This window comes from Manihot esculenta, chromosome 11 (genome assembly GCF_001659605.2).
Source record: "Manihot esculenta cultivar AM560-2 chromosome 11, M.esculenta_v8, whole genome shotgun sequence".
NCBI classification, from domain to species: domain Eukaryota; kingdom Viridiplantae; phylum Streptophyta; class Magnoliopsida; order Malpighiales; family Euphorbiaceae; genus Manihot; species Manihot esculenta.
The window spans coordinates 17,073,847-17,090,897 of NC_035171.2; positions in this window are offsets into that span (position 1 = coordinate 17,073,847).

Below are 17,051 nucleotides of genomic sequence, written 5' to 3' on the forward strand. Positions count from 1 at the left end.
AAATTGTATAAAATATAATCTAAAATTAAATATACTTTCAATATTTGAATGTAAAAATTGTATAAAATATAATCTAAAATTAAATATGCTTTCAATATTTGACGGTAAAAATAATAAGATAAAAGATTTTTTTTTTAAAAAAAAACATCTGTTTAGTTTATTTGTGTGGATATGCGTCGCTGCGATATGCAGCACGTGTCTTGGCGATACCACGGAGTCTACAAAAAATACGTTTCAAAAAACCAAAATTATACCTGTGCATAATTTTATGGGTTGTACCAAAAAATCTCCCTTCAACTGATACTAGTCAAGCACCTTAATTACATCTAATAGTTTACTTATAGGTTAAACCAGCGAAACTGTTTATTGTTATTTTACTTTATCTTTATAAAACTTCATTAATAATATATAATTGAATAATTAACTAATTCTTACTAATTAAAAAAGCAGGCATATTAATCTAAAAAAGTTATTATAATCCAAATTTTATAATTTATTATAATTATATTCAATTGCTTAAAATTATATATCAATCATGACACATGAAATTTAAGGATGGTGCAAAGGCTGATAAGGGACTACTGTTGGTATGGTGGGTTTTATATTTTAACCACAGTTTTTTTTTTGGTTGAGATGAAATTTTTTACTTTAAAAAAATATACTTAAATTTTATGTGTCTCGATAGATATGCAATTTTAAAAATAGTTAAGATTAATTTAAATAATTAAATATAATCACAATAAATTATAAAATTTGAGATATAATATTTAAAATTTAAAGAAATGGATATAATAGAGAATTTGGAAAAAAAATTTGGCTTTTCAAGACTAATATGCCAAAAAAGTAATAATATATATAACGATTCAGAAGAATTTATCACCTGTGTTAATAACAATTCTTAAAACAGTGACGCGCACCATTTTTTTCCATTTTTCTATTTCTCATATAAAATTAACCTATCAACTTTTGTCTATTTTTTTAATTGAAATATTAAATTATGAAAATATTTTTTTAACATTGTTATTTTATAAAAATAAATATTTATTTTTAATTTAAAAATAGTAACAGTGATTAATAAAGTAAATAAATTTAAATTTATTATTAATTTATCTAATATAAAAATTCAATAAATGTTGTTATTTTAAATTGATTATTAACAAATAAAATTTTTTATAAATAAAAATAAATTTTATTTTATTTCTGAATTTTATTTAATTTTTAATCAGGAATGCATATTAAATAAGGGCATAGAATTATATTATGAAAATAATAATAAGTAAATGCCGCTCGGCACTTTTTATTATAGCTTAATTATTGAATGAATTCATATTAGATAAGAAAAAGGGACAATTTTTTTTTTACTTCTATATATTAAAGTCTCGTCTGTCATTTAACTTGGGATATTAAAAAATAATTTTTAGAAAAAAATTAATATGGTTTGAAAAATAATTCGAAATAGTTTCTTTAATTATCTTTGAATTTAATTTTTCAAAATTGAAAAAAATTAAGAATAAGTTAAAAAAATGTAAAATTGTACGAAAGAATTGACTTAAAAATAAGACGAGATATTTGTGTTTTTCTAAATTTGTATTCTTTTCATTCCATAATTTCATTTTTTTATAATATTAAAAAAATAATTTTTTTTATTAATTTTTAATTATATCATCTCAAAAATATTAAATTTTATTAAATATTAAAAAATATTTTGAACAATTAATAAAAATTTATTTTAAAAATAAAATAGAGTTATAATCTATTATTTATATATTAATTATATATAAAAAAATTAAATAATTAAAAAATAAATAAAAATTATAAAAGAAAAAGAATAATAACTGTTTACACTTTTAAAATTTGAAAAAAATAATTTTCTTTCTTTAATGAGCTACTTATAGCTAATTCAGATTGATAAGATAAGTTGACTACGGATATATGATTGTTTAAAAAAAATTGAGGAAAATTCTTAAACTAAAAAATTAAAAAGAAAATATTTTATAAATAAAAGGACGCATGAAAGAGGAGGTTGTTTACGAGGTGTGGGTCCATGGTGGAGTCGTGAGGAGGACATTGATCATTGGATGTATTATTTCTGATTAAAAAAAAAAAAAGACAAAAAAGATCATTGGATGAAAAAATAGCAACCACTTTCTTTTTAAAAGTTGTTAATTAATTTATAATATGTCCATATTTCATGTATTATTTTTTTCTAATAAATATTAAAATTGGTATATAAAATTTTTTAATAATAATTTATATGTGAATACTAATTGAATTCAATAAATGAAATTGAAAATTATCATTAAAAAACTTTAAAATAATAAAAAAATGTGCATATGATAGTTTTATCTATTAAATAAAAATGCTTATATAATTTAATAACATAATATCAGAAAAATATAAAAAGTACGAAAAGTAGAATGCTAATGAGTATGATAATTTTAAAATTAAAATATTTAAACTGTGAATTTTATATAAAGTGTTTATGATGTGCTCTAATTTATTTATCTAATTAAATTAAAGAGAAAAGTGCTAAGATGTCGCTTATCTGTTGTTAATTTTTTTATATAAATTATTCTTACTTCTGTATTTTTAAAATTCAAACAGTTTAATTTTTATTTTTAATTTTATTAAATTAAAAATCTTTTTATTTAATTTTTTTAATTTTTGATAAAATAATTAAAGTATTTTTAATCTTTGAGTTATACTAAAATTAACACTTATGTCTCTTGATTTTTTTTAAAAAATAATTTTATTTATATATTTTAATTTTATTAAATTAAAAAACTATATTATTTTATAAAAAGACCTTCAATTTAACATAACGAAAGTTAAACACTAAAATATTAAATTTTAAAAATAATATATATATATATATATATATATATATATATATAAAAGTGAATATTTAGCTAATCTGATTCAAAATTAAATTAAACTGAATAAACTAAAAATTAAGATTTAAGTATTTATAAAATTATCAAAACAAAACTAAATGGAAATCGATATAAATTGAAGTGATCTAATTCAATTTATTTCAGTTTAATTCGGTCGGTTAACTTTTAAAATAACTTTTAATTTTTTATATCATATTTTTAATGTTCTAATACTTAATTAAAATATTAGAATTTAATCTTTTTATATTATCAATACCACATATTATTGTTAATTAATATGTTAACCTCAATTTTTATTGATTTTTTTCTGATTACAATAAGAAAAACAAAATCACTATTTTTTAAAAAATTAAAATCAAACTAAATTTAATAAATCTAATTTAATTAATTATTTTAATTTTAATCAAATATCATTTACCCCTATTTTGATATAGCTCAAGGATGTAGAAATAATTTTTTTAATTTTATTAGATTTTTTATGAGTCAGCCAACACTCTTATGAAAAACGAAAGAAAAAAAAAAAAGAATATAGTAATGACGTTTGTAAAATTGGAGTGTTTTGAGTTTTAATTTTAGACTAAATATATATATATTTGGAACAATGTGAGTATAATGCATTTAAAAGCTAAGAAGGTAAAGTATAAGAGGATCTAAAAGACGTAATCCAAGAAATCAACTAAAAGATGTAATCCAAGAAATTAACTCAAAATTCAGCCCATTAGCCAATCCACGCTAATCAATCAATAAAAACTCTATCCACGGCATGCTAAAATTCATCCGCCGCCATTTCAACATCGCACAATCATAGTACTGCCACTATCATCAGCATCGAGCAATATAGCACAAGCAAGCACAAGCAAGTGAGACTACGACGATCACCGAAAACAATAAAATTTGCAATAATTGGTTGATATGCAACAAGAAATAAATATATAATTTTTTAGAAATATCAACAATGACCAAGCGCCGATCATCGGTCAAAGGAAGTATGAGTTATTGGATTCGGTGGTGCAGTTTCAAATCTGCAGCATCTATAACAAGAAAATCCTTTTCGTCGGCAAAAGCAAAATCGTTAGTCTATCCTCACGGGATCTAAACATACCCATTCTTTACACGAAAAATAACAAGAATTTGCTAAACACAAACGAAGAAAAACAAAAAAAAAAACAGAAGACTCGATAACCGTTCCATCATGGAAGGGATAATTATGGCAGATGGGAACCACTCCCTAATCGAAGGCAGGGAGAGAAGCTAACAAATAGAAATCAAAACAGAAAAGAAAACATCACAAAAAAACAAAATTCGGAGAAACCACGCTAAAATTTCACAAAAAGACTATGACTTTTCCTTTTCTTCTTTTCTTTTCTATATTTTTTTTACTTTTCTTTCTCTTATTTTCTCTCTTTTCTGTTTGGCGCTCTCTTCTTAAACTTCACTGTACTAAAGTATTTATATCTTTTTGACTCATTAATGAAAATTAAAAAAAAAAGATATATATAACTTTTCTGATTATAGATATTATTATAATTTTACTCTTTAAATTAAATGAGTTGATAAATGGATTCACACAGCTCCTATGCAAAAAATAATAAACAACTAAAAAAATTTAAAAAATGCTGATAATCCCATTAAAGTGTTTGGAATTTGAAATATGTGATTTTAGTGATTTAAATTCGATTATTTCAAAAAAAAAGTGATTTAAATTCGATAAAAATCTATATTTTATTTAATTGATTATAAATTATATTAGTCAAGTTGAATCTTCTTATTTTAATAGTATTAAGAGGGGTGTGCCACCGATTTTAGGAGTTGAATTGAAAAACCGTATTAAATCGAATCAGAATAAAAAAAAATAATGATGTAAATATTAAAATTTATATATATAAATTTGTTATAATTTTTTTAAATTAAAATTAAACAATAAAAAATATTAAAATATATTATTTTTTATGAAAAATATTTTTAGTTATTTTTTGCAAATAAATGAGACCATTAATTAATTATTAAATACTTATAATAGTATAATTTAATTAATTTAATTAGTTAATTAAATTTGATCATATATATATATAATTATTATATATTTTAATCACTAGTTAATTATTAAAAATTTATAGGGTATAATTCAACTAATTTAATTTTATATTTCATTCTACTTAAATAAATTATATTATACACTATTTTTATTTTAATAGAATTTATATTAATAGAATATAAATTATTAAAATTATATATATATATATATATATATATATATATATATATATATGAATATGTACTTGTTATTATTATTCCTATATATATATATATATATATATATAATTGTTAATTAGATTATATAATAATAAAATTTAAAATAAAATAAATTAAAATAATTATGACTACTTTAAAAAAATTATTAAGTTAAACTACATAATTTTAGAGATATTACGTAATTTTATTTTAAATTATGTAGTTCTGTTATAAAAAAAAAAATAAATATGTTTATAATATATCATAAGAAACTGTTTAGTTGGAATTTATTTCTTATAAAAACATTATAACAAAACTTTTGAAAGTTCTATTGAAATTTTTTTTTTCTTCTTTTAGTAGTTTAAAAATCATAATAGAAAGGCTATATTATATTTGGTTATTTAGTGTTTTCATATATTTTAGATAGAAATATTATATAATATTGTGAATATTTAATATTATTTTGAAATTAAAATGTGAAACTTGTTAATTTAATATAAATAATATTAATATTATATTAAAAAATATTTAATTATTTTATTCAAATTTAAATTTTATTATAAGAATAAAAAATTATATCAAAACTAGAATCGAAAAGGAATCGATATTAAAATCGAAACGGAACTGAAAACATATAAAACTGTACCAGAATCTTATCGAAATTTGATTCTGGTTCTAAAAATATATAAAACCGTAACTGAAAACATATATAACCATACCAGAATCATATCAAAATTTGATTTTGGTTCTAAAAATATCAAGGATCTGAATTTTGGTTTTGATTTCGATTCCCACAAGAAATCGTCTTGAAACCGGAATCGGAACCGCCAATTATGGTGATTCATTTTCATAATTATTAGAATCTATATAACCTCTCTGAGTTTTTTTTCTCTTTTTTTTTAGGTATAATTTTCTTTGATTTGTTTTTATCGGTTATATTCTATTTTATTTGAGTGAGAGATAACTCTTCTTTTTTTGCTCAGTCCATACTTTGTAAATGGATGTAGATATGTTTATTTATTTTTTTATAAAAAAAAATTATTATTAAAAACTTGAAAAAATTTAGTATGCAACACATCATTAGAGCCTAAAACTAAAAAAATAAAATAAAAATCCAACCTAAGTGTTTGCATGCCAAGTGAAAAAATTTGAAAAACCTCATTGCCGTAGACAAACCAAACAAAAAAGACCAACAAAATAAACAAGCCTAACACCAAAAAATTAACAGCAAAAAATAATAAATCCTCCAAAAACAGCTAGAAGACAACACCAAAAATATCCTAAAAATAGTAGGATAAAACTAAACTGAAAGAGACAATAAATTACTGCTATCAAAAGAAACAAGGGCCTTCAAGATGCAGCAAATAGGGTGAAACCAGATCCTTCGTCAGTATTATAAAAGCACAACTAGCAGTAAAAATATTAAAGAAGCAGAGAGCAAATGAACCAAAAATAGAACCCAAAGGCCATCCAGTGAAGAGAGTGACAAGCTACAACCATGCTATAAAATCTTTAGACCTATGAATACCTTACTTTGCAAAGCGTCTGCTGTCCAATTAGGTTCCCTTGAAAATTTTCAAATAGAGAAAGCAGGAAGTAAATTAGAGAGATTCATGATAGAGTTATGAGTTTGAGCAAGCCTCCAGGAAGTAAATTAGAGAGATTCATGACTAGAAATAGCCCAACATTTGATGGTGTCCGCTGTGATCAAAAGATTAAGACCAGTACATAGAAAGGAGGCATCCAAGGCTTTTTCATTTCCCGATAGCCATATCCACCATAGTATAGCATAAGCTAAAGTCGTCTAAAAATTTATTTGCACCTTCCCATAAACCATAAATCTCCATTTGAGAAGCAAAGAAGAAACTGAATTTGGAAGATAAAACAAAAATTCCCACCATTTGGGAAACCATAACCAGATTTGCCAAGACATTCTACAATGTAGAAAAATATGAGAGACCGTTTCTTCATCAATACCACATCTTGGACAAATGCTTAGGAGGAATAATTCCTAAGTGACATAACCAGCTCTTTGTAAATAACTTGCCACGATTTATGAGCCAAACTAGAGATTCTATCTTTGGAAGAGCTAACCCAAGCCAAACAAATGGCATACATTGGCTCATGTTGCAAGAGGAAGCAAGAAGGCACTTGTATAGTGATTTGACAGAAAAAAATCCTTTTTTGTCAGGTTCCCAAACAAGGTGATCATCTTTTGAGAAACAAAGATTGATGGCATTAATAATTGCAAGCAAGTTAGTAAGCTGAAACAATTCCTACACAGAGAAGGGCTTTTTGCAAAATAAAGTTTAAAAAAAAATATATTTTTTAAATTCTGATTTACGGAAAAAATTTTCTTAAATCAGAGTGAATCAAGTCTCTATCGCATTTTATATAAGTGTTGAACTTAAATTATAATTTTTTTTAAATAAAAAAAAATTTTACCGCACTTTTAAAGTGCGATAGAATTTTTAATAATTTTTTTTAATAATTAAAATTCTACCGCACTTTTAAAGTGCGGTAGAATATTAAATTTTATAATAATTAAAAATTTCTGTAATTTTTAATAATTGAATTAATTTTTTAATTTATGTATTACTGCACTTTAATATTAATTCCTCATTTTACGTATTAAGTGCAGTAATAGTAGGGTTTATATTAAATATTAATTGTATTTATTTATTTATATATGAAATTTATAGATAATTATAAAAATTATATTAATATTAATTATTTGATATGATTAAAATTTAATATAATAATCATCATATAAAAATTTATTTTAATAATTAAAATTATATATTTATAACATTATAATTATATTTATTTAAATATAATATCATATATTTTATATTTATTCATAAAATTTATTATTTTTATTAGAATTATATTTATAAATAAATAAAAAAATATTTAAGAATCATAAAAATTAAAAAAAAACATATAAATAATTAAAATTATAGAATGTAATAAAAATAAAACAATATAATTATAAATGATAAAATAAAAAAATAATGCTAATGATGTCCCAAATGTCCTCCCGTGCCACATGGACGTCCCCTTCTTTTATGTGGACGTCGAGTTCTATATGACCGACGGTCACCACTTGTACCCTCACCTTCAGCAGCAGCAGGATTAATATTAAGATCAGGAGCTACCGAGCTCGGATCTCATGTTGCAGTATAATGCGATGGTATATAGATATCATCCGATGCAAAAGTGGAGTACTGCTGGCCCGATGTGTACTGTACAAAATTGCCAGAGAATGGTTGTGTGCCTAGGCTAGATGAAAGAATATCCACAGAATGTCTAGCCGAAAATGCAATAATGGAGCTACTATGTCGTGCAAAAGCATCAAAGGTACTACCTATCGGGGTCTGCATCTGAAATGGATTATCTTGAATACCAACCTGTTGGAAGGACCACTGTGTTGGGGTTATATGAGGTGGTGGCATATAACAACCATGTGTCCACATAGTATATTGTGATTCACCTTCTTGTGGAACACTAGATCCTGCTGAAGACTGTCCAATCTCACCAAATGATCGATGAGTGTGGAATGAAACGGGTACCGGAATGATGACATTTACTGGGACAGTAGTATGTACATCAGGATCAGCTTGTTGGCGAGAGCTATGTCTACGCCTAGGCCTCCTCGGCGGGTCAACAGGCTCTTCAGGGTCATCTGGCATAGGTTGCGCCCTAGGTGCTGGCTGTGGTGGAGGTATCTCTATTATTCGTTTCTCTTCTTCCATGGCATAGAACATTGTTGTTGTTTGTCTTTCAATAAGATCTGTGCCCGGATTAGGAAACTGTCGATTACTGTCGAATGATAATAGAGATGTGTTATGAAGATCAGCTGGCTGGCGTGGTGGATGTGGTATTGGTTGTTGCATCCCGAATTGGCGCAACACTCTATCAGGTTGATGCCATTCTATCACGTGGAAGCATATCAAGGGAACCACTGCTCTCCAAATGTCACGTCCTTGCGTGCAATATAATGGCAATGATGCAAGGAGTTCATCGGAATATGGCTCCCATACCATCTGAAATGAAAAAAATATATATATTTATTAGAAATTTGTTAGAAATATCATAGTAATGGAGGTACATTCCATAATTCGTATTATACCTCTGGTGTAACGACCCGAAAATCGGACCGCTACCGGCGCTAGGATCCAGATCGGCTTAAGGCCGCCGGGACTCGCAGCAAGCCTGACATATAACCTGAAAACCTGTTTAATCCCATACATGATCAATAAAATACATAAAAATTAAAACTTTTTTTTCATACATCCTCTCATACACCAAACTCAACCTGTGCATGCACTGAACATAAACATAACTATTAACATTGACCCCTCTTTGGGATCTCATCAAAGCCCCAATGGGCAACATAACATGCGTTGAGTTGGTTTACATGTACATCAAAAAAAAAAAAAACATCTGAGATCATGTATTAAAAGTGATAACAAAACTCTATGGTCAAGCACACCTCTAGCATCCATGAATATTTTTACATTACATTACAATTCTATACATAACATCATTTTTCATGTCCACACTATCTATTACATAACCAAGACTTCATCACTCTTGCTGACCTCCTGGTCTACCCTGTACCTGCAAGCCTGGGGGTTAAGGGAGAGGGGTGAGCTATAGAGCCCAGTGAGCAGAATAATCAAACATTTAAAACATATAGTAACATGGAATGCATCACATCACAATCATATCACATCAAGGATGAAGTTGTCACCATTAGTCCTCTACATGGTCCAACTGTGCCAGGGGCGTAGAATGGGCCTCACTGGTCTTTCCCTTACATAACATAGCATAACATAACAGTCCAACTGTGCCAGGGGCGTAGAATGGGCCTCGCTGGTCTTTCTCTTACATGGTGCCAGGGGCGTAGAATGGGCCTCACTGGTCTTCCGTACCGTATCATCATCATCATAACATACGAGGACTAAGGGATCATTCAACATTCATCCACATCATAAAAAACGTAACATAAACTCATAAACCTAACCATAAGCTAAACATGCATTCTACCCCATAGATCTTCATAAAACTTACTTAAAACATGCAATGAGCTTAAGATTAGCTCTTACCTCATGGAGATCGAGAGAGAGACGACCTAAACTCGGAGATGGGAGGGGTTGAGTTTCCTTGAACCTCAAAGCTCCAAAACTTGTTCAAAAGCTCAAAAACTTCAAAACAAAGCGAAAACTTGTGAAAATCTTGAAAGATCTGAAGGAAGAACTCAAAGATTGGTGAGGGATGGCGGAGAGCTCACCTTGGCCGAAAATGGGGAGAAAAGCTCGCCCATTTCGGCTAAGGGACCCCTTTATAATGGTTGGCAAGGCCACATTCGGGAGCCGAACGTGCCTCCGCATGCATGCCATGTTCGGCGGCCGAACTTGAGGTTCGGCGGCCGAACCTGGACTTCCCTCAGTTATGCCTTCGGGGGCCTAAGGCACACCCGAAAGGCATGCATGTTCGGCAGCCAAACTTGAGGTTCGGCGGCCGAACCTGGGTTTTCCTCCAAGGTTGTTTTCATTCAAAACTCATTTCCCTTTTTACTTAAAATCATCAAATACATTAAAACATTTCATAAAAACATGAGTTTACCCTTCTAGAGGTCTCCGACACCCGAGATTCCACCGGACGGTAGGAATTCCGATACCGGAGTCTAGCCGGGTATTACATTCTCCCCCCTTAAGAACATTCGTCCCCGAATGTTCCTCAACTAGCACATAGCATGGAATACACATAACATACATACAAGGCACATAAAACTCACAAGGAACTAACCTCAGAAAAGATAAGGGTATTGCTGGAGCATGGACTCCCGTGTCTCTCAAGTGCACTCCTCCATATTGTGGTGATTCCATAGGACTTTCACCATCGGGATTTCCTTGTTTCTCAGCTTCCTGATCTGGGTGTCTATGATCCGTACTGGCTGCTCGACATAAGTGAGATCTTCCTGGATCTCCACATCAGGTTCACTGAGAACCTTGCCTGGATCTGACACAAATTTCCTCAACATAGAAACATGGAAAACCAGATGGATTCTTTCCATTGAAGCAGGTAAATCCAGCTTGTACGATACATTCCCAATCTTTTGCAAGATTTCAAAGGGTACGATGTATCGTGGGGCTAGTTTACCTTTCTTCCCGAAGCGAACCACTCCCTTCATAGGAGACACCTTGAGCAATACCAGATCCCCCTCCTGAAACTCTACTTGCCTTCTGCGGATGTCTGCATAACTCTTCTGTCTGCTTGCAGCAGTCTTGATCCTTTCTCTGATTATGGGTACCACCCTGCTGGTGATCTCTACTAACTCAGGCCCTGCCAAGGCCTTCTCTCCAACTTCCTCCCAGCAAACAGGTGATCTGCACTTCCTTCCATATAAAGCTTCATATGGGGCCATCCCGATGCTAGCATGATGGCTGTTATTGTAGGCAAACTCCACCAAGGGTAGATGCTGCCTCCAAGAACTGCCAAAATCCAGCACACACATTCTAAGCATATCCTCTATTGTCTGGATGGTCCTCTCTGATTGTCCATCCGTATGTGGATGGAAGGCAGTACTAAAATCCAACCTGGTACCCATGGCATTCTGTAGACTCCGCCAAAACCTGGAGGTGAACTGGGGCCCTCTATCGGACACTATTGAAACAGGAACCCCATGCAGCCTGACGATCTCATCAACATACACCTGCGCCAACTTGTCCACAGAATAGCCACTCCTGATAGGGATGAAGTGAGCAGATTTTGTGAGTCTGTCCACAATCACCCATATGGAGTCCAATCTGTTGGACGCTGCCGGTAACCCCACTACGAAGTCCATAGCTATATTCTCCCATTTCCACTCTGGAATAGGTAGCGGGTTAAGCATTCCAGCCGGCTTCTGGTGTTCCAGCTTCACCCTCTGACATATTTCGCAGGCTGACACAAACTGTGCCACTTCTCTCTTCATAGCTGGCCACCAATAAACTTTCCTCAGATCTTGATACATCTTGGTGGCTCTGGGGTGAACGCTGTATCTTGCATTATGAGCCTCTCTCATAATGTCTCCTTTCAGCCCTACATCATCTGGTACACACAAACGGCTCCCATAGCGGAGGATCCCTTTGCTGTCGAATCTGAACTCACTATCTTTGCCTGACTGAACAGTCCTGGCAATCTTCACTAACTCTGGGTCCTCATGTTGTTTCTGAGCCACCTGCTCCAGAAACACGGGTGCCACTCTCATCTGAGCAATCAATGCACCTGTACCAGACAACTCCAACTGTAGACCTTCATCAATGAGCTTGTAAAACTCCTTCACCACTGGTCTCCTCTCTGCCATGATGTGGGATAGGCTGCCTAGTGACTTTCGGCTTAGGGCGTCTGCCATAACATTCGCCTTACCCGGATGGTACTGAATCTTGCAATCATAATCACTCAGCAGCTCTACCCACCTTCTCTGTCTCAAGTTCAGATCTCTTTGACTCAGGATGTACTGCAGGCTCTTATGATCTGTAAAGATCTCACATTTAACCCCATAGAGGTAGTGCCTCCACATCTTGAGTGCAAAGATTACTGCTGCCATCTCCAGGTCATGTGTGGGGTAATTCAACTCATGCTTCTTCAGCTGCCTAGAAACATAAGCAATCACCCTTTCATTCTACATTAACACACAACCCAATCCCACTCGGGATGCATCACAAAAAACTGTGAAATCCTCATTGTTAGCTGGCAAAGCTAACACTGGTGCTGACGTTAACCTCTTCTTAAGCTCTTCAAAACTCTCTTCGCACTGGTCAGTCCATGCAAATTTCTGATTCTTCCTGGTTAGTCTGGTCAGAGGGGCTGCAATTTTTGAGAAGTCCTGAACGAACCTCCTGTAGTAACCTGCCAAACCCAAGAAACTTCTAATCTCTGTCACTAAAGTGGGTCTAGGCCAGTTAGCCACAGCTTCTACCTTCTTGGGGTCCACCTCTATCCCATTTTCTGACACTATATGCCCCAAGAAGGAAATGCTCCTCAGCCAGAACTCACACTTGGAGAACTTGGCATACAAGCCATGTTCCCTCAAGGTCTGCAAAACCAACCTCAGATGATGGGCATGCTCCTCTGCATTCCTGGAATACACTAAGATATCATCTATGAAGACAATAACAAAGTGATCCAGGTATTGGCTAAACACTCTGTTCATGAGGTCCATGAATGCTGCAGGGGCGTTGGTTAACCCGAACGGCATAACAAGAAACTCAAAATGCCCATATCTGGTCCTGAAAGCTGTCTTGGGCACATCTTCTTCTCTGATCCTCAACTGATGGTACCCCGATCTCAGATCTATTTTGGAGAAACAACCCGCTCCTGCTAGCTGGTCGAATAGATCATCGATCCTTGGCAATGGGTACTTGTTCTTGGTAGTGAATTTGTTCAATTGCCTGTAGTCGATACAAAGTCTAAGGGATCCATCCTTCTTTCTCACAAACAAGACTGGTGCACCCCAAGGTGAGGTGCTCGGTCGGATGAAGCCCTTTTCTACCAGCTCTTGCAACTGTTCTTTCAATTCCTTCAACTCGGCTGGAGCCATCCTGTAGGGAGGGATAGAGATCGGTCGGGTTCCAGGCATCAGTTCTATCTCGAACTCTATCTCCCTAGCAGGTGGTAAACCTGGCAGCTCGTCTGGGAAGACGTCTAGAAACTCTCTAACCACTGGCACCGAGGCAGGCTCTCTAACCTGACTGCTAAGCTCTCTCACATGAGCCAAATACCCCTGACATCCCTTCTAAGCAACCTACGAGCCTGAAGAGCTGATATCAGACCTCTAGGTGTACCCCTCCTGTCTCCTCTGAAGACAACCTCTGACCCATCCTGACCTCTAAACTTGACTACCTTGTCCCTGCAGTCCAAGGTAGCACCATGGGTAGATAACCAGTCCATCCCTAGAATGACGTCAAAATCTGTCAAGTCTAGAACTACAAGGTCGGTGGAAAGGCATCTTCCCTCAACAAAAACTGGACTGCACTGGCAGACTGACTCTACCACTGATGGATCACACTTGGGTCCACTGACCCAGAGAGGACACTCTAACCCAGAGATCATCAGACCCAACCTCTCGACGGCTCTCGGAGCAATAAAAGAATGAGATGCACCAGGGTCCATCAAGGCATACACATCTGAACAACCAATGACTAAGTTACCTGCCACCACGGTGTTAGATGCATCTGCCTCCTATTGAGTCATCGTGAAGATCCGTGCTGGAGCTGATGGACCTTCACCTCTGAAACCCGCTGAAGAAGAGGCTGCCCCTCTCCCTCTACCTCTGCCACTGGCCTGAGTCGTGGCTGGAGCTGCTGGCTGCGCTACACTACCTGAAGCTGTCTGCTGGGACTGTGCTCCAAACGCTGCCCTAGGACACTCCCGAGCCATGTGTCCCTCTTGCCCGCATCTGAAGCAGGCTGCTGTCCCAGCCCGGCAAACTCCCTTGTGTGGCCTACCACACTTTGCACAAACTGCATTATCCGCACCAGAGCTTGAGCCACCCCCTAATCCCAAACTGGACTTGACCTTGTTCCAAAACTTGTTCTTCTTTGGCTTCTTGGTGGTACTGCTCCACCTCTTGCTGCCTGAAGCTGCTGCACTAAAAGAAGAAGAGCCTGGGGTCTTAGAACCAGAAGGCTGTGCCACTGACTGCTTAACTGTCCCCTGAATGATGGCACTGGCCTCCATTTTCCGGGCCATATCCACTATGGCATGGAAGCTCTCCCTATCTGCTGACTGGATCAAGGAGGAATATTTGGAGTGGAGTTTCATGATATACCTCCTTGACCTTTTCTGGTCTGAGTCAATATTTTGCCCTGCAAATGGCAACAGCTCCAAGAATCTGTATGTGAACTCATCTATACTGTAATACCCGGCTAGACTCCGGTATCAGAATTCCTACCGTCCGGTAGAATCTCGGATGTCGGAAGCCTCTAGTAGGGTAGAAGCATGTTTTCATGAAATGTTTTAATGTTTTTGATGATTTTAAGTAAAAGAAAATGAGTTTTTGCATGAAAACAACCTTGAAGGAAAACTCAGGTTCGGCCGCCGAACCTCAAGTTCGGCCGCCGAACCTCAAGTTCGGCCGCCGAACATGCATGCCTTCGGGAGCGCCTTTAGGCCCCCGAAAGCATAAGTGAGGAAAGTCCAGGTTCGGCCGCCGAACCTCAAGTTCGGCCGCCGAACATGGCATGCATGCGGAGGCACGTTCGGGCCCCGAATGTGGCCTGGCCAGCCACTATAAAAGGGTCCCTTAGCCGAAAATGTAATACCCGGCTAGAATCCGACACTGGAATTCCTATTATCTGGCGGAATCCGGGGTGTTGGGATTCTATCTAAGGGTAGGATTTATGTTTTAACTAGGTGTTATGATGTGTTTAAATGTTTTAAGGATAAGGGAAGTGAGTTTTGAGTTGAAATGACCTAAGGCAGTTGAGCCAAGTTTGGCCGCCGAAAGTAAGTTCGGCCGCCGAAGGTGTTCGGCTTCCGAAGGTGAGTTCGGCCCCCGAACGATTGCATGGTCTTGCATGTGATTGGGCAGCCGACGATGAGTTGGCTGGTGAGCTGAGTCATGGTTTTTGACAAGTGTTGGCCTCAGATTCTTGCCATGGAATGGCCACGTCTCTATGACTCACCTGTACATGTTTTGGGTGATCATACAGAAGCTGGAGGTGCTTGCAAAAGTGTTGAGAGTTGAGAGAAACTAAAGTTACGTTTTTGAGATTTTGAGAGGGTGATCCGTTTTCCCTTGTTCAGAGTGGTTAGCTTCTTGCTACAGGAGGTAAGTGATGCACTTGAACATGTGTATATGTTTCTGAGTTTATGGGGATAAAGGAAGGAGATGCATGCTTAGGGATTAATGGTAGTTTTAACGAATTATGCATGGCTACATGTTTATATGTGTGTTTGTTTTGTTGTTTGGGGTTATTAGCTAGTTTTGGACCCCTGTGATCATATACATGAGTATATGTATGTTGAGGAGGTGAAGTTTGCATGGTTTGAGAAGTTGAAGGAAAGAAGGAGATGGTTTGCCGTTGAAGCTGAGTTCTGGATGAACTCAGGTTCGGCAGCCGAAGGTTCATTCGGCCGCCGAACCTCCTGCATGGTGGCTTAGTTGCCACAGCTTGCCCCCGAGTGTTTTTGCATGTTCGGCTCTGTTTGGGGGATTCGGCCGCCGAAGGTGCCGCCGAAGGTGCTTGAGTTTCGTCTCTGGAGAGGACATTCGGCCGCCGAACCTGCCGCCGAAAGTGTTCTGTCCAGCTTTTCTTTTGCATGCTTTGCATGATTAGTTAAGTGAGTTTCAGGGGATTCTTGGGGAGTTTAATAGAGGTATTGATAAGTTAGTTTGGTCCCTCATTTGAGTCCATCTGTATAGGTACAGACCAGAGGAACCAGAGAGAGCAGCAGTGAGTACTGCTCCAGAGATTCAGAACCTGCAGAGTCAGTCAGTCCAGTTAGCCCGAGGTGAGTGGAACTACACTTAATGCTTTTGAATTGACCAAATGACATGTTTTTAGCATCTCTCATGCATCACGATGATATCATAGGATGACTGCATTAGTATCCACGAATATGTTGCATTGCATTGTTATTTGATGATGTGAGTAAATGCTGAATGATCCAATAGTCACAGACAGGAAGACCAGGAGCCTTTGACTACGCCCTGGCACGTATAGCAAAGACCAGGAGCCTTTGACTACGCCCTGGCAGGTATAGCAAAGTCCAGGAGCCTTTGACTACGCCCTGGCAGGTATAGCAAAGTCCAGGAGCCTTTGACTACGCCCTGGCAATGGTAAGTTCACAGGTGTTATATACACATATACATATATGACAGGAAGACCAGGTGCTCGATTCTACGCCCTGGCACAGAGTTACTGGGACTAT